The sequence below is a fragment of the Ovis aries genome, chromosome Y (assembly GCF_016772045.2).
Source record: "Ovis aries strain OAR_USU_Benz2616 breed Rambouillet chromosome Y, ARS-UI_Ramb_v3.0, whole genome shotgun sequence".
Classification (NCBI taxonomy): Eukaryota; Metazoa; Chordata; class Mammalia; order Artiodactyla; family Bovidae; genus Ovis; species Ovis aries.
This window is the reverse complement of record NC_082741.1, coordinates 22,077,094-22,102,641: the sequence shown is the minus strand read 5'-3', so window position 1 is coordinate 22,102,641 and position 25,548 is coordinate 22,077,094. Positions and strand designations below refer to the sequence as shown.

The 25,548-nt window shown below is 44.3% G+C and overlaps 1 pseudogene; it reads right to left on the bottom strand.

Moving 5' to 3' along the window:
* Window positions 1-3,051: 3,051 nt before the first annotated feature.
* Window positions 3,052-4,918, bottom strand: LOC132659037 (testis-specific Y-encoded protein 1-like; annotated as a pseudogene).
* Window positions 4,919-25,548: the final 20,630 nt, after the last annotated feature.

Sequence of the window (25,548 nt, the reverse complement as noted above, 5' to 3'; positions counted from 1 at the left end):
GTACTCAGTAACATCCCTGGGAGGAAACTTGTCCATATGCAGAAGTACAAGCTTTCTTTTCCAGGGACATTAGTTTTGGTAAGCACTCAAATTTCTATGTGCACATGTGCACAAATATATGCATGCACACAGTAAGATCGCTGAGAGCAAACTTGTCCATATTCCGAAGTACAAGTTTTCTTTTCCAGGAACATGAATGTTGGTAAGCATCCACATTTCTGTCCTTGTTTTTTCACTTGCTCATCGATTATGTCATGTTACACTTCTAACTCTGTGCCTTATCCTCAAAGGTTCCAAAACCTTGGCATTTGCTATTGATAGGGACTGGCCTGCAGAGCAGCAGGCAGCATTGGAAGTTCTTGCCATGAACAGCTGTATAACATGTGCCTGCCTTCTGCATTCTCCCATCACCTTGGACAGCTTCACAGTACCAGTCACGTTGGCCTGATCCATTGACTGTGCATTCCTTCAGGGGACCAGAAAACAAGGACCTCTGAGCTCAGCTGACTTGAAGAACTGCTTTCTCGGTGTGCACCTGTCTAGGTCATTCCGTGTCAATGTTGTGCCCCTCTTGGTAGCCTACCACCCGTTACAGCCCCCAGCATTCTGAATGAGGCCCCCTGTTCTTCCTATCTGTGGAGCGTTCTGTGTGCACCATCTACCTGTGCCCCGATGTGCTCTCTCCATGTGGCAGGAAAAGGCCAGAAACGCCTGAGCCTCCAAAAGCCCCCGGAGACTGTGACAGGCCTGGTTCTGATCCAAGGTTGTGAAGAAGGTACACATGGATGCAGGGTCTCTTCCGATACCAAGAATGGAACCGGAGGCCATCAAAGTAAGGTGGCATCCCTACACGTCTTCCTTTCTGTTTAACACTACCCATGCACATGGGAGTCCCCCAACAGATGATGCCCTGGGGAACCTGCAGGTTCTGGGCCCAGAGCTAATGCCTCCATTGGACAGAAAGCAGCGTTACTATCTCAAATGGACCAAGAGGGCTTGAACCACCCATGCCTCAGTGATTTGCTAAATGCCAAGGCTCTCTTTCAGTTGCTCTCATTAGGCCCAGGTAGGACTCCCTACAGTCACGCATCCCTGCTTCCCTACACAGCACCCGTGCCAAGGAAGCCAGTGCGCGGTTGGGCCCAGGGATATCCAAGACGGTCACCTGGAAGGCAGCGTCCCTCTGTGTCACCTGGGTGCAGATCCCCTACAACGCAATCAGAGATTCTGCTCCAGCAAGAATACCAGAATCCTCCTTCAGGTGCAGACGTGCACCTTTGACACTCAGGCCCCCAAGCCAGGGGCAAGACCCCAAAGAAAAGGAGGAATTCATATCAGAACTTTCAGCACAGACCATGGGGTATCTTTGGCAGGACCGCTACTGCCTAGAGTCTGGACCCTGAAAACCAGCAGGCCCTGAACTGCCCCAGGGGCTTCTCTGTCTCCACTCCCCTGAGGTCCCTTAGGACATGCAGTTTACCCACCGCCCTTGTCTTTTCTCTGTTCCCTCCCTCACAGGCATATCCCGGATAGGGTCACACAGGGAAACCCACTTGCACATTTCTCAGCTTTGGGCACTGCCAGCGAGGCAGGCTGGAAGTGCCTGGAGGCATGCCTTGCTTACAGACCATGTCTCTCCTAGGATGCCTGTGGTTGGCAGATACAGCATACTTTAGTGCATCTCATGTTTTGTGTCATATTGTGCCAGTGTGTGCCACCCTCAGGGAGGGCGTGTGCTGGCTGCTGGGCTGATCTGGGCAGCACTGACCCAGGACCTTCCCAGTTCTCCTTTTCACATGTGTGTGGAACAATCTCCAGTGCAGCAGGCAATCTATGACTCTTTCTCCTTCAGCTCTCTGCCCATCTCGGCAGGACCTTAGCCTCACCATCCCAGATCTTGCCATAGCCACGTCCCTCATTTCCAGAGGCCAGCCCATGGCCCCACACACGGAGGGCTCCACAGGCAGTGGTTTCAAAGCCCCACCCCACGTGATTTGCTCTGTGTGAATCCTTAGACCATGAAACCCTCTTCCTGATCCAAGCACACACAACAACACGGTAGAACTGATGAGCGTGTTTTGTATCTGGTCTAATTGCAGATATCTGGAGCCACAGTCTGGAGTTATCACTGGCCATCCTTTCCTTGTTCCTATCCTGGGCAGGGTCAATGCAGAGATGAGGCGACAGACCACCTTCAGCCTGGTCGCCTCATGACTCCTCTTCTGGTTGCTCAGCACCTCCTCTCCTGCCACCTTCATCTCTGCCTCTGCCCTGGGCCGGACACACACACACACACACACACACACACACACAATCACAGCCAGCATAAATAAGCACACGTGTGTATACACACACATGCTCAGCACGGGGACACAAATGCAAACAACGAGCATAGGTGTTTCAGGAGGTGAAGACGACCGAGGCCAGCAATGTCGGGGATGGTGACAGTAGGCACCATGTCCTGCCCTTGGGGCTCCCTGTTCACCTTCTCCACGAACTCTTCCGTATGTTCCCAAGGCAGCCTGAAGCCGCTTCCAGCGCAGCATGTTTGGTGGTTGTGAGACACTGAGTGGTGAATGTGGAAATTCACAGAAGATCCCAAAGTCAGCACACAGGTGCACTGGGACCCCGGAGAGGACAGCTTTTCAATGATAGGCCTTCCCTGGGTAAGGGGCGGGAGTGAAGTGCCCAGGCAATCTCAAACTCAGTGAGCAGCAGGAGGCCAGGGGATGAAAGGACCCACAAAGGATGATTCTGACAAAGATACTTAATACACACTGCCTCTAGAAGTATCACCTGGACTCTGGTGCTGCCACCTCAGCTGATTTGATGGAGACTTGCTTCACTCACGGACACACCAAGTCCCCAAATAAACAGTCTCAGGAGGTCACCTGCTACAAGCACGACCCAAACTCAGGCTCCACAGCCAGTTTGCATGAGTCTGAGCATCCCCATTTGGGAAAGGACAGTGTCCCTGTAGTATCACATGAGTGTCCCTTCAGGGCCCACCTTCAGACCCCATCTCCACACGTTTCTGTCAGTTACTCTCATGGAAGAACCTTCCTGCCCAGGGTACTACTTCAGGCGATCATCCCACACATCTTGGCCGACAATCCGCTGGCAATACGAGCAAGGTGAGCCAGCAGCCAAGAATCCCAAAGTGAATTGCTAACTGTGTTCAGGCCCAAAGCAACCACACCTCAGCAATCCTGTTCGACTCTGAGCAGTTGTGACCTGACAACCAGCTGAGAAAGTTAAGGCTCCTGGTGTCCACGCTGCGGCTGGATGCTCCCCGTTCAAAGTCCCAGAACCAGTGGACAGGAGTGGAACAACGTGCCCTATGCCCTACAGAGAGACGGGAGATGGGTGTGGATCCCACAGGTCGACACTCCACAACCTTGCACACCCACACTCATCACCCCAGGAACCACGTTTCACAAGTGATGTCAAGGTAATTCTACTTAGTGGTCACTGTGTTCAAGAAGTAGGGGGGTCCTGAAAGGAAAATATCAACTTGCAGTGGGACGATGGATGGCTCCGCAACAGCACCTGTCAGGATAGGGAGCAGGGAAAAGGTTCCTGCGCCGCCTCCTCTTCCTGAGCAGCAGACTTCAAAGAGCAGCAGAAAGGATACAGCTACGGCCCAGAAGCAAGGGATGCCCCAGGTGATGGCGATCCTCCAAGCCAAGTCAGGCTTCCTCCTCTGATGGTTCTTGCACATGAACTGGAAGTAGGCCCTGCAGTTCTTCTTATGCTCAGAGCTCAGTTCCACCAGCAGGGCAGCCAGTGCCTGCAGCGCATCTTGCCCTGGAACTCAGTAGTGCTCATGCTCATGGTAAGGTCAGAGAAAGTATGCCTGGCACTTGGGAAGGATGGAAAGGCCCTTGTATCAGGGTGTTCAAAGGGCTGTGGGGTCACCCACTGTGGCTTCTGTGTCTGGGACTGCAACCTGTTCTGTGTCTCAGATCTTCTGAACTCTCACTGGTCACCCCCAGACACTTTATTCCTGCCTCTCCTTTCTGCCAGGCATCCTTGCTGTACTACTGTGATTCCACTCAGAACTTGCTCACTCAGTGAGATAACGGGGATCAGAAAGTATGTCTACATATGTTCTGTGGGTTTGTGTATGTGTGTGTGTCTGCGTGCGCGCTTGTGTGTGTGACTCCCATATCTCAGTTATTTTTGGAATCATTCACCTTTACAACAATAACTGTCAGCTAAGGTGGCTCTCATGTACTGTCTCTGGTCATTTCTGACTCAGAGGCTAATCCTCCTCAGATGCAGGCCTGAAGGAGACACACAGAGTCATGGCTGCGACACTTACAGGTGTGGCCCTGCCCGGACTCTACTCAGCTGTGCCTGTGGAGCCTGCCAATTGCCCAGTACCACACTTCCTTCAGGGTCCACCATTCTGCCCCCTCGCCTCCACCCCTCCTCCTGCTCCTGCCTCTGCACCTCCCCCTCCTCCTGAGCACTGGACCACAACGAGTAGCAGAAAGGATACCACGTTGGCCCAGAAGCCAGGGATGCCCTGGATGTTGGCACTCTTCTGAGCCAAGTCACGCTTCCTCCTCTCATGACTCTTGCACATGAACCAAACGTAGGCCCTGCAGGTTTTCTCAGGCTTAGAGCTAAGTTCCACTTACAAGGTCGCCAGTGCCTGCATCACATCCAGTGCCGGGAGCTCACTCGGGCCTCCAGGCCTTTCCTGGCACTGCTCCTCCAATGTCTTCTCCTCCAGCTCCAGGGAGGACCCCTGTTTCTGTCATTCATCTGGCACAACCTCCACATCCTCAGTGATGTCCTCTGCAAGCAGCTGGAAACCCCGTCTGATCCCTGCCACGACTCCGTCCACCTGGGCCTCGCTGTCCTCTCCTGCCTCCACTCTGAAGAGGGTGGCATCTTCGCCTGGTGTGGCCACTGGTGGCTCCAACGTCCCAGCCATGCACAGCATCACCAGGACAGGCTGTTGCTGGCCAGATGCTAGGGAAGTAGGGAAAAACCCCACCGTTTGCCACGTTGATCTCCATTGTTCACGGACACCAAATGGGAAAGGGGACGGAATGAATCAAATTCCCCTTTTGATCACTCAACAGGAGGTCCTAGTCACCAGGTCTCATTCATGTTCCTCAAAAAGAAAGCTTGTACTTCAGCATATAGACAAGTTTCCTCTCAGCGATGTTACTGTGTACACGCATATTTTTGTGCACATGTGCACGTAGAAATTTTAGTGCTTACCAAAATTCAAGGTCCTGGAAAGAAAGCTTGTACTTCTGCATATGGACAGGTTTCCTCTCAGCGATGTTACTGTGTACACGCATATACTTGTGCACATGTGCACGTAGAAATTTGAGTGCTTACCAAAATTCAATGTCCTGGGAAGGAAAGCTTGTACTTCTGCATATGGACAGGTTTTGTCTCAGCGATGTAACTGTATTCACCCATCTATTTGTGCACATGTGTGTGTAGAAATTTGAGTGCTTACCGAAAATAATGTTCCTGGAAAAGAAAGCTTGTACTTCTGCATATGGCCAGTTTCCTCTCAGGGATGTTACTGAGTACACGTGCATGTTTGTGCACATGTGCGTGCAGAAATTTGAGTGCTTATTAAAATTCAAGTTCCTGGAAAAGAAAGCTTGTACTTCTGCATATGGACAGGTTACCCCTCAGCGATCTTACTGTGTACACGCATATATTTGTGCACATGTGCACATAGAAATTTGAGTGCTTACCAAAATTAATGTTCCTGAAAAGAAAGCTTGTACTTCTGCATATGGGCAAGTTTCCTCTCAGGGATGTTACTGAGTACACGTGCATGTTTGTGCACATGTGCGTGCAGAAATTTGAGTGCTTACCAAAATTTATGTTCCTGGAAAAGCAAGCTTGTACTTCTGCATATGGACAGGTTTCCTCTCAGCGATATAACTGTATTCACCAATATATTTGTGCACGTGTGTGTAGAAATTTGAGCGCTTACCAAAATTCACATTCCTGGAAAAGAAAGCTGTACTTCTGCATATGGACAGGTTTCCCCTCAGCGATGTTACTGTGTACACATGTATGTTTCTGCACATGTGCGTGTAGAAATCCCTGCCAGTTCGCTTGTGAGTATGAGCTACTGCAACTGACCTAGCCAGGTGATAGAAGTTGGACAGCGAAACCATGAAGTTCTTAGGGAACGGTACAGTCTCTGGCCAGCAGAAGCACTGAAGCCAGGGAATCGCTCCCCGTTTGCTCACTGAGCAAACACGTTCTAGGCGGAATCACAGTCGTGCACCTAGGCTGCTTGGCAGAAAGGAGAGGCAGGAGGAGAGAGCCTGGGGAGTGTGAAGACGAAAGTCCACTACATCTGCAGTTTATGAAAAGTAGAAAATGCACCTAATGAGCTGGGAGGACAAACTGTACTTAATTAATTGAGTTATCTAAGAGGATTTCCATCCAAACAGCCAAAAGTACTTCCTGGTTTTTTCTTGCTGCCTGTAGTAAAACATGAAGGGATTTTTTTTCCTTTAATGTTTAATATAAAGATTATTAAAACAGGGGACAAAACTTGCTGATTTGGGAATTTTCCAGTCTTTTAAGATGACAGAAGTTGTTAAAATTAATGACTCTCAAGCAAGATCATATCCAGGGCATTGAGATTAGGTGGTCTAAATACAACATTTTACACCACCGATAGGCCAGTTCTTCTTATTATTTTTTATAAACAAAGGTGTTCTAAAGACGAGTGTGACTGTAAAATTCTTTGTTAAGCCTCAGAAAGCTGGAAGGGGATGCCTCATGGCATTATTTAGTCAGGCCAATACCCTCCAAAGAGTTTAGGGGTGTCACTCAGAGATCCTTTCAGTCACACAATAAGACTTCTACCAAGGTTCAGGGTGTTATCCCTCAGCTATCTCAGCAGAAAACCAAGACAGAGTAAGCCTTATTATGAAGACATGTGTGACTGTCGCTTTGGAGTGGGGTGCTTTGCCTTGAACACCAGTAAGAGTATCAGGAGACACACCAAGGTTTTAAGATAACATATTTAAGTTCAGCTCGGACTGAAAGGACCAGCAATAGTACAAAATAGGAGCTCTGGACTTCTACCTTCTACAAGCAGGAAGCAGGCTAGGGAGACTGTTTCATGTAACCATATACTAGCCACCTTTCATGCAATGGCATCATGTCAGCGGGTAGAATGAAAAAATCAGAGACGGAAGCCTAGGAAGTGTCCAGGCCTTAAATACTAATCAAAGGACTGCCCGCAAGAACCCATGGGATTTCAGAACTGCTACTATTGACTCCCATCTCCCCTCCCCTTTCTGGAACAGGAGTGTCTATGAAGGTTATCTATGCCTGAACCACCACTGTATGTTGGCTGTGAAAGGGAGCAGATTAACTCATCTCTTTTGTTCACACATCCTCAGGTCTAGAGGAACTACACTTCTATAATTTGAACTGATGTGTTGCAGACTTGAGAGGCTCTTGGACTGCAAGGAGATCAAACCAGTCAATCCTAAAGTAAATCTCTCCTGCATATTCATTCGAAGGACTGATGCTGAAGCTGAAGCTCCAATACTTGGGCTATGTGATGGGAATAGCCGTCTCATTGGAAAAGACCGTGATGCGGAAAAAGATGAAGGTAGGAGAAGGGGACAGCAGAGGATGGGATTGTTGGATAGCATCATCGACTCAATGGACTTGAGTTTGAGCAAGCTCCTGGAGTTGATGGACAGGGAAGCCTGCAGCGCTGCAGCCCATGGGGTCGCCAAGAATACGACACAACTGAGCAACAGAACACGAGATACTGTACACGTGGACCCTGATCCATAGCTGGACCTGACTTAGATGACAAGGTCCTGAACTTCAAGTTAATGCTGTAACAGATAAATTGTTTAAAAGCATTGGCAGGAAAAGGCATTTTGGACATACACGTATGTGAACAATTTCTGGCCATGTGTGTACCACGTGGTTTTAAATTATGTCCACGGTTCCTTCCTCCGCCCCTTCACATGTGTGGTGGGCTTAGTGGCTCACTTCTCATGTTAGAATACTGTAGAAACGAACAATGAAGCGTCTGAGACTAGGTCATAAAAGGCACTGCAGCCTCCTTGATCATCCTCTTGGATCACTCACTCTAGAAGCCAGCTTAGTCATATCTCGAGAGCACTCAGGTAGCCCTTTAGAGAGGCCCATGTGAAAGAACCGAGGCTTTCTCCCAACAGCCAGCAAGCAAACCGGTTTCATCAGCTATGTGAGTAAGCCATCTTGGAAGGAAATCCACCAGCGCATGTCAAGGCTTCAGAGGATGGCAATCTCATCAGACACTGAGCCACAACACTCAGCTGAATTACTCCTGGATTCCCAACTTTCAGCAGCAGTATGAAATAATATTGTTTTAAGCTGCTAGTTTTGGCTAACTGCTTATGCAGCACTAGTTCATTAATGCACTGCCAACTTTGGGCAATGTCTTTATTCAGGGCTGCCTGTCCATCTAGTCCAATCTAATCCAGAATCTGCTACTTCAGTTTAGAAAACATAGCCCACCCTTGATCTGACCACCCTCAGTATCCGATCAAATATCATTTCACTCACCGGAATATCTCATCAGCCTTGCCTAGCCTCAGCAATGATCCTCTCAGTTGAGCCAGAGTCCACCCTCACGATTATAGTCCTCATTTTAATAAGTTTCCATCCACTGACACCCATTCTGTTATTGTTGTCCATTGCTTTTCAGTCTCCCATCTCTGTCTGCAATCCCATGGGCCCACCCTGTTCCTTAGCTATAAATCCCAGCTGCACCCCTCCTGGAGTCACACATAAGCTCAATCTCTCTCCCATGTTATAATACGCCACTGTAGTACTCTTACCTTGAATAAAGTTTTTCTTGCCACCTTTCGTAAGTGTTATGAGTACTCTTTGAACATTCCCAAGTTCTGTTAGTAAGGATTACTCTCAAAGGAATCTAGTTTTATATCTTTATTCTTTATACTATATTCATTCGGGGGAACAAATTTCTAGCATTAAAACATTTCATGTTTTTACCATACAAACAGAAAATATCTTTGAAAATACATTTACATATCTTAAAACATGTAGTAATCTGAAAAGGATGCGTATATAGACATGTCAGTGTATATACACACATGCCCTCAGAGCTCCAAGGAAAACTTAATTCTCAGTAAACAATAAATGAAAACATTCAGCCTGAAAATAGTGAACTCTTTGGAATCAACTTGCCAAAAATCTTAGACAATGAAATTTTAATTAAAAAACATGGATACATAAAAATATTTGGGATTCAGACAAAATTGCTAAATAAAGATAGGTCAACCCCTAAATCATCTATGGAAAAAAAAAGAAAAGAAATCCTCAGTATCATGTAATAACCTATCATGGAAAAGGACCTACAAAAGAATAGATACGTATCTGCATAACTAAATCACTCTGATATACATCTGAAATTCAACATTGTAAATCTAATATACTTACAGGAAAAAAATTGTGAAGAAACTTCTAAAATGCAAAGGTATAAAGAAAAAAAATCCTAAAGAATGTAGGAAGTATCTATGAATTGAAACAAAAATAGAAAACAAAAATAAAGCTTGTTGGGATAAGACGACAAGAGCTGCTTCTTGGAAAAAGAAAATCAGAAACATTGATACAACTGTGGCAAATCTAATAAGGGGACAGGGAGGTTAATTCCAATACTAGAAATGAGGAACGAAATGGGATTCTGAGAGGATAACATTCAACTCTGTGTGGAATTCCTTTTGTTTCAGGAAAGGTCCAGTCAAGCAACAACCTGGGGAAAGAAAGGGAAGGAAAGAAAGAGGAAGAGAGACAAGGGAAGAAAGCAAGAAAAAGAAAGGAGAGGAGAGGAAGGAACAGTAAGTGTCTCCACAAATGTTGTAAACTATCCAATAAAACAATTCTCTTCAAGATCTAAAAGCAGAAACGGAAATTTATTAAGCCAGATACTCATTGCTTTTGATGGTACTCAGAACAAGAAAGCCCACTTACACATCACTGTTTAGAACTGGCCAACACAATACGATTATTTAAAAAAAATAAAAACATGCCATGTTATTTGTAAAGAGACAGCAGAAATAATTTTTAAAACATTATTTCTACAAATACTAATTTTACTTACAATGTTTTGGCAACATTAATCAAATAATAAATTTTACCTGAAAGAACAAGCAAGGCAGACAAGGAAATTCACAAAGGGCAGTAACAAAATAATAATCTTGACACATCTTCAATAATTTGTAAAGAAAACAAAGTGTCATTGTGTGAACAAAATATAGAGGTATCAAAAGAAAAACAGAGGAAGCTCCTGAAAGAATTCAACTCACTATTAACTATCTTTGATTTGCAGGCACAGAAACTGACTCAAGTTAATTCTAAGAAGCAAAGCCCTGATGTTATTATCTCTTCTCTTTTTCATTTTTCTTTCTTTTTTTTTTTTTTGTGAAAATTTAGGAAATTTAGGCTGGAGAGGGAAGAAGAGGATAGAGACTTCAAGTGCCTTTAAGGAGGAGGAGGAAAGAGAGGGGGTTGGAGATTTGATTGTGTTATTTGAACAGCATTGGTGAAGCTCAAACAAGGGAGCCATGCAGGCCTACGGGAAGAGTATTTCCAGAAGAACAACACTTGCAGTCTGGATCGGCAAGAAACGGAATTTGATGGAGGAAAACCAAGGCCTGTGTTGTCAAAAAGAGTACATTAGTGGGGAAAATAGTACAGTAGAAGACAGAGAATGGAAGAGAGGAAGCAGTCAGGGACCATATTGTGGGAACCTTTTAATTTGGCAATAAATACAACTTGTAGTCCTTAGGAGCATACTTCACAGCAACTAACAGCAACAGTGTTGATAATACTAAGCAACAGTAAAAACACGTAACTAAAACATTTCGTATTTTTTACTATAGAAATCGAAGAAAGCAGATACATATGCAATAGTCTGCATATTTATTTATACAGAGAGTTTTCACCTGAGACCAGAACACACACACACTCTTTATACAACTAAAAGTGGTTTCAGCTGACACTTAGCAAAGTGCTTTGGCCCAAATAAACTAACCAGAAAGGCCTAGTAAAATATTCAAAGTGAAAATATATCAATCAAGCTTTGAATAAATAAACACAATTTATTTGAGTTTGAATTTATACTCACGAAATTACCTAAAATGGAGACAACAGATTCACTGCAGCTTCATCATCTGTAGTCCTTCCTTTTCAGTTCTGAGAAGGATGCTAACCGCTTGGTGATGATCTCTTTCCAGCATTTTGTGAAAGCTTAGAGGACTTAAAGAAATTGAGGACTGGGGAGAGTGGGGAGAGACAAAGAGGAGGAGAAAGGAAGAGGAAACGGAGAGATTGCTCCTGGCATAGGTCTACAGACAGGATCCCAGCTTCCTGGAATGGTGCACAGAGATTGCTAGGTATCCGTGCCAGAAGTGGAGAAGGGGTGACATTCACCTCCAGGAGGAGACTCAACTTCATGAACCTAGAGGCAGCCAAGTGCGCTGATGTTCAGGCACCAATACTTAGAGGGTACCCCACAGGTCTGTGAAAGAGCCCTTGGAGACCGCAAGAAAGAAGGTTTCCACAAGTATAATCACAGATTAGATGGTTGGATACATTAGAGGAAGGGTAACTCTATGACCTGATAATTACTGAAATACATGAGACAATTCTTGCACATCAGACTGTGTCAAGAAAGACGGAAACTCAATCAGTTTGATACAATGGGAAATTACACACGCAAAGAATTAGCTGTTAACTGTACTACATTTGTGTCCAAGGCAAGATAAGATACAGAACCGAAATCTTCACACGGTCAACTCGGGTAAGACACATGTAACTGGAAATTGGAAGGAAGAGTTCCAAAAAGGCTTTAATCACCCTGGACTATTTTTGTCCACTATATTTACGATTCTTGGACAACTCCATTGTAGCTTAAGGGTAAGAGAACTCAATTTAGCCCAATTCAAAAGCTGAACAGATTTCCTCTGTTTGATCCTTTTCAGTTACAACTATGGGTCCAGCGCAAATCAAAGTGGACGTCAAGGCTCTTTTTCCTTTGGGAATTTTAATTTGCTTTGCTACTGTGTCTGACACAGATATGCCGACCTCACTGTGACTACAGGCCAGCCAAATGGGAAAGGGGACAGAATGAATCAAATCCCCCTTTTGCTCACTCAACAGGAGGTCCACAGGCACCAGGTCTCATTCTATTAACTATCTCTGCTTCTCCAACTGCAGTCAGTGCTACACAGGGCCTGCTTCATGCTTGCCAGGGTCTCTCACCAAACACAGGCATTTTAGCAGCTGGCATCCTTGAGATGTCCCTGGGCTAGGTGAAAGCACTCTGAGACAGTGTTCCTTCTCCCTTGGCTCTGTGCCTGCAGTGAATGTATGCCTCTTCCTCAGCTGGGACAAGAAGCCACAGCTCTTCACTGATTAAATCCCGTGTCTGGTCCAAACTCACATCGTAGCTTCTCCATCAACCTCCACTGCACGCTTTCAGAGCCAGGTTATCTTAGATCAGCCCAAGAGGCACTTCAGAGAGTGACATTCAAGTCTGGCTATATAGCTGATACTGAGATCTGCAAGGCATGAAAACACTTCAAAATTACGTTGCTAAAACACTCTACAGATTATATGTATAGGAGAGCTTTCGAACTTACAAGTAACATCAAATACCAAAATAGGTTCTTACTTTTCCTTTCTCCACTTCTCTCATTCTCTCTCTCTCACACACACATGCACACATCCTTTTTACATGTTAAGACAATTACACGAAAAACAGATCATAGATTTTTAAATAGCAGCTCAATATGAAGATCACACAAAACTGTACTTCCTCTATTTAAAACAAAATCACATAAATTACCCATCGGTTTCCCTATATTTGATATTATTGAATAATGCTATAAGTTGATCTTTTGGTTTTTAATGGGATTTTTAACTTTGACTGAAATACTTGCTTCAGACTTACTGAAGGCAGAATTAACTATTATTTTTCTTTTTTTGACCTCCTCCTTTTAGATTTGGGGGGTGATGATTCAAAATCAGATGTGTTCACAGTAATGGATGCAACTTCCACCAATCCTGGCTGAAGGGGTTCCAGTGATACCTGAATAACAATTTTTGTTTCAGGAGACAATCCTTCTAGCTGCTTAGGCTTCTTAAACATTTGATGACACTGGGTCTTGTGCTCCCTCTCCTCTTTGGAAGTTAAAAACTGTAGCCGACATTTGCAACACTGGTGAAAACTCTTTTCCCAGTGCCCTCGATGATGATGTCTGTATGCTGTTGCAGTTTGAAAAATTTTGAGACAAAACGGGCAAAGTAATTTCTTAGTGTTACCATGGTATGCTCTGAAATGTGCATCCACATCTGCAAAAAATGATGATCTGTAACTGCAAACCTGGCATACATAGGGCATTTCACCAGGCTTATGATTGTCTTTCATGTGCTCTAAGAGAACCTGATCTGTCTCAAAGGACAACTCACAGATGTGACAGACTGCGGAGGGCTCCTGGGCCGTGTGGACACTTTCAATGTGACACTGCAGCTGGAAAGGAGTAGGAAACTGGCGGAGGCAGTGCTGGCAGGTGGTGTGGGTTTTCCAGCTGTCACCTCTCTGCCACTCAAGTTCCAAATGGTGCTTCATGTGATTCATAAACTTGACATTTTTTAGAACTTTCAAGCAGCTGAGGCATTTAAACGCCGTGTGGGTCTTCGCTTCTGGCTGCCCAACTCCTCCATGCTCGCCATAGTAGAAGTCACGAAGTAACACAATCAGATTTCCTTCTGTGGGATCACCAATTTTGTTTGGACTTGCCAAACTTGGAAAATCAGTTTTTGTCTGTCCACTTTCCCCTAAAGGTCTTACAGGCTTGCAATGAACACTGTCCTTTGGAAAAGGTGTTGGACAAGGTTCTCCATTCTGAACATGGCCTAGTGAGGTATGGACACGGTCTGGTGTGCTTTGCTGAGTGGTCTCTGTATGAAAAAAACCTGACGGGGAGAAACCTAAAGAATGTTCCCCTACAATGCCATCACTGAGTTTAGGCCTTCTGGGATTTCTGCGATTTGTTTCACAAGGGGAAACTCGCTTTGATACATGAGGACTTTTATTCACATCTCCTGCAGAAACTGCTGTTTCTACTGGATGCTGCAATGACCTTGTGAAGGTAATCAAAGAAGAACATAACTCCTTCGAAAAGCAATCAGGCACTATTTGTGGTGAAAGATTTTTATAATCAGCTTGAGACGGAGGTTCAATAATAATAGGACTACCTGTTGATCCTGAGTCAGAGTCAGACACTGGCAAGACAGTCTTTGCTTCTGATGTAGGAGTCACATGACTAACAGGCTGTAATCTGTGAGCGTTACCTCTCCTGAAGTGACCACACCTTTTTCTCCTTGAATAAGAACCTGGGGTATCTCTGTTCAGTATGTTTGAAACGACTGGTTTTGAAGCTGAGCTCATCCCAACAAAGATCACGTCAGCATCGTCATTTCCATGTTCCACTCCAACCAAGATCACTTCATCATCATCATCATCATCTACTTGTTTCGTCTCTCCCTCCCTTTTCCGTACTTCTGGCTCTTGTTCTTCTTCACGTAACATACGTGGGAGTTCCATATTTTTAATACTTTCTTATTCTTAGAGGGTGCGGCCACAAGTCCCAGTGCTTCCTTTATACAAACTGCCACCTAAGTGTAAACATACTACAGATTAGTTAAGTACAGAAAAATGGGCTATTTGATTATCTCCAAAACTCTAGAGTACTTATACACACCCTTATCTTACAGACAAAGACACTGAGTGTCAACCAGACTCAATGACAGCTGAAAAAACTACGCCTACAAGTCTCCATGGCTCTAGAATCATAGCTTTGTCGCATGTTCACTTTAACCTCTTCTACTTAAAAAAGAGGAAAAATAAAAAAAACCCGCCACACTGATCATTAGGTGAAATCACATGTAAAGGATGAGTATTTTTACAAAAGCATTGTTCTACAGCGTTTGGAAGCATGGACTTTGGAGTCATAGGAGATTAAGTTGGAATTCTAACTTAACCACACACCAGTTGCGTCTTCTTGGGCAAATTTGTAACTTTTAAATGTGTTTCTGTATCTTAAAGACAAACATGCTTATTTCTTAGACTTAAGGTTAACAGCTTTTTTAAAAGGCATCAGCTATTCAATGGCATCTTGTTTCGTAGTAAAAATGGAAGAAAATGGATCTTAAATGCACATTACAACCGATTCACAAATTCTAATTTCATAAATGTTAACAAACAAAATAGGTAGCAAATTCAAAGTATAATCTATCTATACCTAGTTATCAGACAGCATAATTCAATGTCAAGCACTTAACACAGGCCTAGGAAAAGGAGAATGGGCTCTCTTTGATAATCTCACCCCAATTCCACACTGATATATCCTAAATTTCTCCCTCTAATCCTGGCAAAACTTCAATCCAACAATGCTTCATCCTTTATGCCACATGTCTCTTCCCCACATAGCAGGCAAAGTGATGCCATTCCTTCTCTCATACCAATATCAGACAGAGATATCACTCACACACACACACACACACACACACACACACACACACACACACACACACACACCTGATATCCCTCATGAATACAGGTGAAAGAGTCCAAAACAAAATACTGGCAAACAAATTTCAACAGCATATAAACAAGACTGTATACCATGATCACATGGGATTTAGGGAGGTATGCAAAGTTGGTTCATGATAGGAAAGTCACCAACATTATGCCATTTTAAAACAATAAAACAAATAACACATCTGCCTGAAGAAAAAGCATTTCCTTGAATCTAGCACCTTTTCATAACCAGGGTTAAAAGAACACTTAATAATTAAGAACAGAAGAGAACTTTCTCAATCAAAGGGCACCTGTAAATAGACCCACAGCTAACATCATACTTAAGAATGAAAAACTGAAAGCTTTCCCTCTAAGACTGGGAACAACACAAGGAAGTCTATTACACACTTTGGCTCAACATTATACTGGCAGTTTTACAACCAGAGCAATCAGGTAACAAAAGAGAATTGTTGCTGTAGTTTAAAAAAAAAAAACACAATGAAAAAACAAAAAACCGCCTTCAGAATGGAAAGTAAAAATCAAAGTATATTGGAGATAACATACATTTGTATATAGAAAATCTTGAAGAAAACCCAAGTATTAGAATTAATATAAAGCTTGCAGAATAGAAGACAAATATTTTAAAAGTCAACCACATTTTACACTGTAGCAACAAATGTTGTTGAGTAAATACTTGAATCTACACTAGCATTCAAAAGAATACTTAGGAAGTCAGAAAGAGGAAGACAATATATTCTTTTGAATGGCTGAGTAACACTCCATTGTGTATATGTACCACAGCTTTCTGATCCATTTATCTGTTGGTGGACATCTAGGTTGTTCCATGTCCTGGCTATTATAAACAGTGCTGCGATGAACACCGGGGTACATGTGTCTCTTTCAATTCTGGTTTCCTCAGTGTGTATGCCCAGCGGTGGGATTGCTGGGTCATATGGCAGTTCTATTTGCCATTTTTTAAGGAATCTCCACAATGTTCTCCATAGTGGCTGCACTAGATTGCATTCCCACCAACAGTGTAAGAGGGTTCCCTTTTCTCCACACCCTCTCCAGCATTTATTGCTTGCAGACTTTATAGGAGTCAATTCTAATGAGACGGATGAAACTGGAGCCGATTATACACAGTGAAGTGAGCCAGAAAGAAAAACACCAATACAGTATACTAACACATATATATGGAATTTAGAAAGATGGTAATGATAACCCTGCATGAGAGACAGCAGAAGAGACACAGATGTATAGAACAGATTTTTGGACTCTGAGGGAGCGGGAGAGGGTGGGATAATTTGGGAGTTAATAGCACTGAAACATGTACACTATCATGTAAGGTAGTCGCCAGTCTATGTTTGATGCAGGATACAGGATGTTTGGGGCTGGTGCACAGGGATGATCCAGAGAGATGATATGGGGTGGGAGGTGGGAGGGGGGTCAGGATTGGGAACTTATGTACACCTGTGGTGGATTCATGTCAATGTATGGCAAAACCAACACAGTGTTGTAAAATAAAATAAAGTACAAATAAAAATAATAAAAAGGAGAGAAAGACAAATATCATATGGTATCACTTACATGGACTCTAAAATATGACACAAATGAACTTATCTATGAAACAGAAACAGACTCACAGACATAGAGAGCACACTATGTGATTCCCCAGAGGGGAAAGTTGGGGTAGGCACAGATTGGGAGCTGGTGATTAGCAGATGCAAACTATAATATATACAAGAGAGAAATAACAGCGTACTGTATATCACAAGGAACTATATTCATAATTTGTGATAAACAATCATGGAACAGGGTATGAAAAAATTGTATGTGCATATGTGTGTGTTTACATATGAAGGAAAGGAAAGGACAACTGTTGGCAAGCACATACAGAAACTGGATCCTTGTGTGTTATAGATAGATTTTAAAATGGTGCACCTGCTACAGAAAACAGTTTAAAGGCTCCTCAAAAAACTAAAAAACTAGACCTGATACATGATTCAGCAGTTCCACTTCCGGATATAAAATCAAAAGAAGTTAACATGGGTCTTGGGATATCTGCAGAGCCGTGCTCACAGCAGCACGAAGCACAACAACTAAGAGGTGGAAGCATCGAAATGTCCATCAAATGTGATATATACACACAATGAAATATTATTTAGCCATATAGAGAAAATTCTGTCACATGCTACAGCATGCATGATCATTTCAGACATCAAGCCAAATGCAATAAGCCAGTCGTACAAAAAGACAAATACTGTAAGTTTCTACTTGCATGAATTAGCTAACACAGTCAAGCAATAGAAAGGAAACAAAAAAGAACGATGGAGTCCATGGTCTAGGTCAACGGGCAAGAAAAGAGGAGTTGCTGTTTAATGGGACAGGTGATGGGTACAGAGTTTCGATTTTGCAAGCTGTAAAGGTGTAGAGATCTGCTTCATAACAATGTGATAAGGAATTCTCTGGTAGTTCAGAGGTTAGGACTCCACAGTGTCCTATCAGGGGCCTGGGTATGATCCTCAACCAGGGAACTGTCATTCAAGCTGCACAACACAGCTAAAACAATGACAACAACAACAAATCAACACTGTGACTACATGTGTGTATATGTCTTAGTCACTCAGTTGTGCCCAACGTTGCATCCCCAGGGACTAAAGCTCACCACGTTCCCTTCTCCATCAGATTTGCAGTGGGTTGCCATTTCTTTCTCCAAAAGGCTGATGAAAGTGTGCAAAATACTTAGCATGCAAAAATGGGTAAAATGGTAAAAATTTAACTTAGATGTTTTCTACAACAATTAAAAACAGAAAAGCATTTAATAACCAGGAAAAGAATTTGAATAGACATTTCCGACTCTTTGCAACCCCATGGACTGTAGTCTACCAGGCTCCTCCATTCATGGGATTTTCCAGGCAAGAGTGCTGGAGTGGATTACCATTTCCTTCTCAAGGCGATCTTCCCCACCCAGGAATTGATCCCAGGTCTCCTACCTTGCAGGCAGACACTTTCCCTTCTGAGCCACCAGGGAAGCCCTGAGCAAAATGTCAATCAGTCTCACTGAGATACTACTTCACACCAGACTACTTCACACCCAATCAAAAGGACGAATAATAACAAGTGCTGCAGAAGATGTGGAGAAAAGGAATCTTCATGATATTGTTGAGGTAATTGCTGTAAAATGGTACAACCACTCTTGCAAAAGTGGTTGGTCAGTACCTCAAAAATTAAATGTAGAGTAGAGATATGATCCAGGAATTTCCCTCTTTTGTATATATGCACCAACACTGAAAATGTTCAGTCCATGCAAAATCAGTGTTCACAGCAACATTACTCGCAATAGCCACAAAGAGTACACCATCCACGTATTATCCATTCATTGACGAATGGATAAACAAACTGTGGTATATGCTCAAAATGGACTGCATGGAAGCCATTTACCATATTCATATACCATATTCAGCCATAAAAATAAAATAAAAACATTCACTGCTATACAAGCATGAACACGATGAATCTTGAAAGTACACAAACGAGGGGACTTTCCTGGCGATCCAGGGTTTAAGACTCTCCACAGGTGCCATCCCTGGGCTGGGAACTAAGATCCCACATGCCACATAGCTAAATAAATAAATATTTAAAAAGAAAATACGACATCTGAATAAAGCCAGACACAAAGGTCACACATTGTATGTGGGGAACTGTAGGTGGAAGACAAGCAGGAAAGAGAAGCACTCTGTAATCCAAGTGAAACATTTTTTTCAGGGAGGAGGAAATGAACTACTCTGATAAAGGCTGCCAACAAATTAAATAAAATAACAATTAAAAGTTCACCACTGAGTTAAACATTTGAATTCACCTGTGGCCTTGACAAGAGTGGCTTTATGGGAAAATGAGAGAACTCGAGATAACAAAGTCTAGGAACAACTCTGCAGAGTTCTATAACAAGCAAATATGAAATAAAAGCAGCAGAAGCAGGAGGTGTCACCAAAAGATGGATTTTTAACGACAGGTCACGTTATAGTCAGTCTGTTTGCTGATGGGAACCATCCAGAGAAACAGAAACCTTAATCCAGGAGGACAAAGAGGAGACTTGCGAGAATATCAAGAAATGAGTAGGTCTAGAAATGAGCAGATCAGGAATTGAGTACATCAAACCACAAGAGCACACAAGCTGGAGAAGGCAATGGAAACCCAAACCAGTACTCTGGCCTGGAATATCCCACAGGTGGAGGAGCCTGGTAGGCCGCAGTCCATGGGGTTTCGAAGGGTTGGACACGACTGGGCGACTTCACTCTCATGCACTGGAGAAGGAAATGGCAACCCACTCCAGCATTCTTGCCTGGAGAATCCCAGAAAAGGGGGAGCCTTGTGGGTGGCTGTCCATGAGACTGCAGAGTCAGACACGACTGAAGCGGCTTAGCAGCAGTAGCAGCACACAAGAAGGGTACACAAGCCGAATAATTTGCTCACATTGACAGAGCTGAGATCATATTAAAAAAAAAAGGCTGGCATAGTGGATTAATGGGTATGGTAACCAGCCTTCAAGTGAATTCAATCTCCTGATATTCCTACCCCTGTGTAGTTCTCTCTCAATCTATCACAGGGTAGACCTGTGAGACTAAGCAAATACACAAGTGCAGATGTGTAACATCTCAAAAAAACTCTGCACTTTATCATGGGTGCAAGTACTTTCCTGAATCACTCATTCTGAGTAAAGACAGCAGCCTCCACAAGAGAAGCCCCTTGGAGAGGCCCACAGAAGGAGGAACTGAGGCTAGAAGAGTACAGACAAGTGAGAGAGCTTAGATTCAACTAGCTAAGTCTTCAGAGGTTGCCAAGCCAGACAAAAGCTTGACTACTACCTCAGGAGAGAACCTAGGCCAAGAGATAACAAGTGGTAAGTTCTTTCAAACTATTCCATTTTGAGATCATAGGTACAACACAAACATTTCAAGTTCTAATACCATTCACATCATACTTACACACAGATCAGTTCTCCTATAAATATAGCAAAAATCAAGACACACACACACACACATACACACACACATACACACACACACACACACACACCCCCCTATCCACAGCACCGAAACACAGGAGTTGCCTGGCAGTCCAGTGGTTTGGTTAGGACTCAGCCCTCTCACTGCCAGGATCCTGTGTTCGATCCCTGGCTGGGGAACTAATATCCTATGAAGCCACATGTTGTGACCAAAACAAAACATGCAGTGAAGTTCAAAGCTGTACCAGCAAGATAAGTATACAACACAGCTGTAGGCACAAGTGGCTGGGCATAGAGCTTCCTATGATCTTGTTTACTCGCATGAAATGAACTCAGATGGTGCCTCACCCCCATCCAGTGGAGTTCACTTACTTAATGAAGAAAAGCCCTTAAGGGTACAGAAATGAGCAAGTAATCTCACGTGAACATGCTAAATCACAGGATAATTTCTCTGAATGAACCACCGAATTCATTCATTCATTTGGCCATGCTGTTTGGCTTGTGGGGTCCCAGTTCCCTGACCAGAGACTGAATCCAGACCACTGCAGTGAAAACCCAAAATCCTAATCACCAGGCCACCAGGGAACCCCACACCTGCATTGCTTTGCTTTGCTAGCTAAAACCTTAGGATATGTGCATTGCCCCATTTTAGCCTCACCAAGTGGCAGGAGTCAACTCTACACAGCTTAAGACCCATGGTGCTCTTACTTTTTTTCTTTCAAGAAGGCAGGAGAAAGCAAGTCACCATGCCTGTTTTTAAGCTTGCCACTCAGAAAGCTGCAAACCTGAAACCATGATGGCCCTGAAGTCAGCACCCGCAATCAGGGTCACGTAATCCCCAATCAGGAATACTCTCTCTCAACAGCAACGTGTCAGCCGACGAATGAAAGGAGAAAAACACAAAGTAAGAAAGCCACAACTTTGTCCCTTGTTGTAAAGATGTCTGTCACCTTACCTCAGGGGCCCACTGAAGTCCTGAGCGCTTGAGACCTCCCAGGCAGCACACGGTCACATCCTGGGGACAAGCAGAGGAAACGGCCAGGGTGAGTCCCCTGTTCCGGGAACATTCTATCCCCCCAGGCCCTCCCTGGTCCTACCCTACGGATGCTGACCAGGCGTCTCACACTCAACCAGACCAAGTGATTGAACTCCTTTGCCCTGAGCTTCTTCCTCCCACCTCCCTTCTCTCAGTAACAAACAAATACCTCATCTGCCAACTTCCCGAACCAAAGGCCTGAATCTCGGGGCCCCCAGGGACGGGGCAGCCCTGGAGTCTGAGGAGAGGCCGAGGAAACAGGAAAACGACCAAAGCACCAGGGCAGTGAAGAGGCCACTAGATCGATTTTTTTTCTTTTTTTTTTGCTGCGCTCGCCTGACTATGCCTGGGTGCAGGACCGGGTTGGGCCGTGAAGATTTGTGTGTGTGTGTGTTTAAATCATTAGGTTCCACAGGAGAGCTGGGGGTGGTGCCCGGGGCCATGGGCCTAAGAGGCCCTTTCCACGAGCTGACTTGTGCCACCCACCCCCGGGCCGGAAAGCTGCTGGAGAGCTGAGCCCGCCCAGACTAGAGAGGAGAGAGGGCGAAAGGCGCCTGAGGCCTGTGGGTCCTGCCGCACGCTCCCTCCTGAGGGCCCGCGGGCCCTCACCAGCCGCCCCACCGAGCAAGACCTCGTGCGAGTGGGGACCCGAGAAACCCTCCCTTTAGCCGTCAGGCACCTCTTAGGCTGAACCACGCTCCAGTCCTTACCAGCCCCCGTTGACGGAGGAGACAGAACTGCCTGCGGCTCACCTGCCTTAGGCAGTTCCCGGATCAAGCCTGAGGAGGCGAGCCCGAGGGGATGACGAGGCGAGGCGGACGGGACGAGGCTTCCTCAGGTCTGGGGCGCCGCCTCAGCTCCCCCTACAGGCGAGCGGGCTGCCTCCGATGATTGGCTGCCAGGTGTTGGCTCCTGCCATCTGATTGGCCGCGAGGCTGAGTTGGGCGCATGCGCGCGCGATGGACACCCCCCACCCCCTCCCCCCACCCCGTAAAAGCACCCCCTGTGGGCGTGGTCAGGATGAATCTGAATGTCAAGGATCTTGGGTCAAGATTGCTCAGCTCACCGAAGGCGAAGAAAGAAAAAACAGATGGCACAGTCGCCAGGGCACAGGGCTGAGAACGGCCTCCGAGTCTACTAGGGGAGTCCAGTGATGGTGTCCGGCACTCACAGCCCTCAGGGGTGACCTCCCTTAAGCCAGTTCTTTGCTTAAGGAACTTGACCTTACAGTGAATCTTGGCGCCCCTCCTCTTGGAATTACATTTCAATCAAGGCAGGGCAGCCTGCCCCTGTTTTTGCACTGTCTATTGTGAGCTGAGAATGAGCTTTACTTCTTCTTCTTCTTCTTTTTAATTTTAGAGCTTTACACTTTTAATGGCTGAGGAAAACCGAAAAGACTTTTATTTTCTGACGTGGAAATTGTGTGAAATTCAGTTTTCGGAGTCCTTAAATTTGGAACAGGGACTTGCCAGTTTCTTTCGTTGTTGTCTATGGCTGAAAACTTAATGGCCAATGATCATATTCGCAAAGCCTAAAATATTTCTTCTTTGGCCCTTCACAGAGTCTTTTTTAAATGCCCTGTGCTGCTGGAAGTCTCCTAGTAGACCGTTGAGATCTCCTATGGGAGGATAAAGTTTTGGTTTTGTTACATTATTTTCTTCTCTAATATATTCATTTTTCATTCTTTACTAATTTCATTCCTTCACATCGCTATAAGTTTGTTCTGTTGCTCATCTTTACAACTTTTTGAGATAACTGTTTGTAACTCTCATTTCTCTTGTATCTAATGCTATAAATTTACCTTAATTTGTTGTTGTTGTTCAGTCCCTCAGTCATGTTGGACTCTTTGCAACGCCATGGACTGCATGCAGCACACCAGGCTTTCCTGTCCTTCACTGTCTCCTGGAGTTTGCTCAAACTCATGTCCATTGAGTTGGTGATACCATCCGAACATCTCATCCATCGCCGCCCACTTCTTCTCTTGCCCTCAGTCATTCCCAGCATCAAGGTGGTTTCCAATGAGTTGGCTTTTCCCATCAGGTGGCCAAACTATTGGATCGTCAGATTCAGCATCAGTCCTTCCAGTGAATATTCAGAGTTGATTTCCCTTAGGATTGACTGGTTGAATCTTGCTGTCCAAGGGACTCTCGAGAGTCTTCAACACCACAGTTCAAAAGCATCAGTTCTTCGGCACTCCACCTTCTTTACGGTCCAGCTGTCACATCCATACATGACTGTGGGGAAAACCATAGCTGTGACTAGATGGACTTTGTCAGCAAAGAAATGTCTCTGCTTTTTACTAGGCTGTCTAGGCTTGTCATAGCTCTTCTTCCAAGGGCCACATATCTTTTAAGCTCATGGCTGCATTCACCATCCACAATCATTTTGGACCCCAAGAAAATAAAGTCTGTTACTCTTTCCATTGTTTCTCCGTACAACTTTAACTGTGTCCCGCAATTTTTGCGAATAGGCTGTTCATTATCATTCACGTCCGAGTATATCCTAATATTCTCTTCTAAAGACAAGCCTAAATATTGCATGGGCTTCCCTGGTCACTCAACTGGTAAATCACTTTCCAGCCAATGCAGGAGACACAAAAGGCCTGGGTTCAATCCCGGGTCAGGAGGATCCCCTGGAGAAAATAAGGACAATCTGCTCCAGGATTCTTGCATGAAAATTCCATAGAGATATGTGTTAAGATAGTTATTTGTATTTTCCAAGTGAATGGCATTTTCAAAGACGTTTCTTGGTCAATTTCTCATTATTGCATTATAGTCAGATGACACAGTCTAAATATTATTGATCCTTTGTATTCGAAGATTTCCATTAAGTATGCCGTACTTCAGATTTCCATCTCCGTGAAGTCAAAATGAAGTGGGTGTTGTGTAGAGAAAACACTTGCAATGTCTGAAATGTGTGTATGTGAAATGACTTCCTTTATGCTTCACAATTATTCCAGCATCTTTCAGTAGGGTACCTTTAACTAAGTTCCAGGGTTTTCTCAAATTTTACCAGTTTTTCCACAAATGTTCTTTCCTAGTTTCATACTCCCATATAGAATACTGAACTGCATGAGAATATAGGGCAAGAAGCTACAGATACCTCCCTTAGCTTACTCTGGTCTATAGCTGTTTCTTAAACTTTCCTTGTTTTTCAAGACTTTTGACAGTTTTCAGGAGTCCTTCAGGGACAGGTATTTTGCAGAATGACTCTCTATATGGGTTTGGGATGTTTCTCCTGATTGCCCTGGGGTTTATATAATTGTAGAACTATACCTCCAAGGCAAAATATCTTTCTCATCATCTCCCATCAAGGATTCATACTATCAATATGACCTACCACTAGTTCGTCTGCTAGAAAGTTGTCTCCTTCCTGCTGACATATTCTGTTCTTGGAAACAAGCCGCTAAACACAGCCTACATTTAGGGAGGGGCATGGAATCTCATCTTGAGGAAAATATCGAAGAGATACACAAATTACTGAGTATACAAGTTAATTGAAACTCCTTTGTAAGGAAGATCTGATCCTTCTAGCCATATCTTTTAATGTTAAATTAATTAAAGTAAAGATTTAATAGGTTTCCCAGTTGGTGCTAGTGGTAAAGTACCTGCCTGCCAATACAGGAGATGTAAAAGATGTGGGTTCAGAGGAGCCTGGTGCGCTACACTGATGGGGTCGCAAAGAGTTGGACAGACTGAAGCCGCTGAACACACACAAAGATTTAATACCGCAGTCACACTGGCTACATTTTAACATTTGCAAAGTGGCATATTAGATACGGACATAGAAAATATATTTTACTGAGGATTCCTTAATGATCGGGTTGTTAGAGATTTGTGCTTCCACTGCAGGGGGCAGAGAGTCAATCCCTGGTTGAAGATCTAAGAT